Raw genomic sequence first — 3,789 nt, 5'->3', positions numbered from 1 at the left:
TTTATGTTGTGTTTTTTCCTTATTCCATTTCCATAATAATTTAGATTTTAGAATATTTCCCTGTACATGATAATAAACACTTATGATTATAAGAAAATGAGGTATGCTGATAGAAAACTAATAGTTTCCTGGAACGAAATATGTTGAAGTTGATCGTGATAAGTAATAAATTAATTGGTGAATCCTAAAGGGATGTTTCTAGTTGAAGTTTTTAATTTATTGAAATTTCAAGATTTATGTTCTGTAATAACAATCCTATGGATTAAAACAATCTAAAGTTGGGATTCAGTTCCTGGCAGACCTTAAATGAATAGAGGCTGCTAAGAATCTTTAGGTCGGTCGCAAGGATTTGTACATGGAAATGAGAACGTTGTGGCTGGAAGGGCCCACAATCTAATACAGGAGATGAAGAGACTGTAAATAAAAAGCATGGATGCGGGTGGGATAAAATGACCAGGAACTGGACAATGCCTTGTAAATGATTATCGAATATACCATTCAAGAGTGGCTAGAAACGAACAACAATGTGGAGTGGATTTGGTTTTTAAGAGTAGTTCAGGGCTGTATTTCTAATTTCACACCTATCTCGGAAAGTATTGCATTACCTATTTTTTTTTCTTTCGTTGAAGGCATCGACTGCTACAGTCATTAGCCTCTAACCTAACCATCACCGGACATGTACAACATCCATGACCTAGCCAGGATTCGAACCCGGTACCTTCGGCACCACAGTCAACAATTCAGTCCACTGCACCACCGAGGCAGTCCTTGCATTACTTAATATTAATACAAGCCTTGTAACATTTAATACCATTCAGATATATGCTGCAACATCAGAAAAAACAAAGAAATATAGAACTTTCACAAAGAGCTGTTGAACACATAAAAGCCTCTCCAAACATCATATGACTATAATGATGGGGGACTACAATACAAAAATTGGTCGAGAAAGAACAGCAGACTACGTGGGTCCTTATGAATTAGGAGAGAGAGGGGATCACGTGAATACATTCGCTACAGAACAACAACTGGTATAAACTGAATACTTTCTATAAACCATCACCACGAAGACTGTACACTTGGAAATTGCTGATGTATTCTGATCTTGCAAAAGAAAATATTCTAAAGACTAATAAGAAGAAAGTATAAGAACAGTGAAGTTGGAGAAAGAGAAATGTAAAATTTGAGCTACCTTTCATATTATATATAAATGGGACCTGAATTGTACAAATTTGCTATTAAATATTCTCACAAACAAATGCTCATTATACTTGTCCAGTTCAATTTCAATTATTAGTTCCACTGAGGATAATGGATGAATAGGAACTATAATATTATTTTGAATTTTTTTTTCCCAAAAATGGTGTAACTTACAATGTCCAAAATTTTGATTTACTGCTGCCGAAACGATCCGTATATATAATATTACGATATTATAACAAAACAAGAATTGACTGTATCTCAATAAAACTTTGATGGAAGTCGATTTCTCCGCCTTCGGACACTACCTATGCTGAGTTTATTTCCCACCTAGGTTCTATTGAAGTAACGGTTAATTTTTGAACCATTTCATGTTACCTACGTGTCATTCTAGCAACATTTAATAATAATTTTGGCCACAGAAGACCTACCAGCTTTTGAAAAAAAAAGTCCACAGAGACCTAGCTACACATATGCAAATACTATTCCGAATGAGAAAGATAAGTATAGTGAGAAGCTAGTGAAAATTTTATCTCATTATTATATATTCATTTCTTGAGTGTAAAGTGTGAAACCTTTCCCTTTTTGTGATTGGACTAAAGGAATTTTATTGGGAATGACAAAATTTTCAAATTAAGTTATTGAAGTGAGTTTTTGATTTCGTAATTGTGCGCATTATTTCGACCCAATACAAGCCGTAAGCGCGATAAATTGAATAGTTTGTCCGACTGTTTGATGGAGGATTAACATTTTATATCATTAGAAGCAGATTCATGTTTTTTTTTATTATATAATTTATTTACAATATTATTTACATCACAAATCTTGATGAATATGTACAGGATGTGTTTGATTTTTTCATGATTCTGTTGGAACAAACTCTATTTGCTATTAATATAGTTTTATAAGAACCAGTGTAAAATTTTGACAATTGTGAATTATTGTTTTCACAGTCAATATTTTATATTCATCTGCACAACATAAGAATTCTAAAATAAAATGATTTTGTATCGTATCCTCAATTTCATGTATTAAATACGTAGGTTGTTTATTAAATGAAGGTTTATTATTTCGCAAATAAGATGGAAAGCTGTTACGAATAGTGGCGTCAGATAACACAATCTTCTAGTGAGTGAATCAAGTGAACCATTATACTCTCTGCAGGAAATTAATAAACTCTGAGCGTAATCATTTACTAAAAAAGAGGCAATTTCTGCAGACTAAACACCTTTTTTTTAGGATGAAGGCCAATTCATTCAACTTTTGTGAAAAAAAATTTTTTTTTAAATTGGCCTGATTCAACATTTGTATTCTAGAATATTTCAATCACTTATTTTTTTTTTACTACCATCATGATCAACAAAAACTTTTTATGGAGATGAACATACCATCACATTTGTCATCCTCACAATTGGTAGGATGAGGGATTGTTATTTTAAGCTCCAAAGCTCCTCTATTGGGATCTTGATTCAGACTTCTGATTGATAAATAAGACAAACACTCAGATTTATAGGATATCCCTAAATTGCCATGATATGTCTTATGGTAAAAAAACAATTTTTCAATGTGGGAGGCCTTGCTTGATCCTTAGGAAGTTCATTGAATCATGAATTTGCAGGGCTTCTTCATTCCAAACCTTTTTGTAAAAATTTACCACCTTCAGGAAGTTTATTTGATCCATTTACTGAATCACATTAACAGTCAAAAAAGTACAACACTTCTGTGGTTAACATTCTTCCTGCTTTCTTGCTCTGTAAATGCATAAAGAATAAGGTTTAATTGCATATGGAATAATAATAATAATTGTGTGCTTATGCTATATGAAAAATATATCTTCAGAAGACTAACCAATTAAAGTCATTAAGTCAAGTGTTGCTGCCAACCTTTGGATAATAATCTGGGCAGCATGTTTGATTTTCATCTTTTTCAATTTGTTTTCATTGGTTAGATTTGGTAGAACCTTCTAGCCATCATCTGCTCCTCTATCATACTGATAAAGTAGCTGAATATCTTTCCATTCAGATATTTTATTAATATCAACATTTAGCAGTCCTTGTAACGCTAGCTTAGCAGGGAAATAAAAACATATTTCTAGTGTTATGAATCCATTACTACAAGGGTTTATGTCGCTGAATGGAAATCGTGTTATATTCCATTGTGTTATTTTTATTGAAATATTCTAACTTATAGGATTTGTTCATTAGAAGTCTTGAGTAAACACCTTAGAGATGTCAGAAGATCGCAATACAGTTTAGATACTATATAATGTAAAAAATATTCACCTATGCTGTGATTTTAAATAATAAAAGGTAAGACCACAGTAATTCTCAAATAAAAAAAAAATTAGATTTAGCAGAGATTCAATATTAGCTCTTGTTATTCTATATATACACGTAAAATTTCAACTTGATCAAATTTGGTATCACGGAAATATTTGGTATTTATTTTACAATATTCTACTTGAATTTTCTTTGGTTCTGATGATGTGATCAGCTTGAAATTTTGCAATTGCAGTAATCACACTTTGATCTACATAATCATTAAAAACGTTTAATGGAGGTTTCAACAACCATGTTTTCATCTTCAGAA

This window comes from Harmonia axyridis, chromosome 2 (assembly GCF_914767665.1).
Source record: "Harmonia axyridis chromosome 2, icHarAxyr1.1, whole genome shotgun sequence".
NCBI classification, from domain to species: Eukaryota; Metazoa; Arthropoda; class Insecta; order Coleoptera; family Coccinellidae; genus Harmonia; species Harmonia axyridis.
This window is presented reverse-complemented; position numbering follows the sequence as displayed.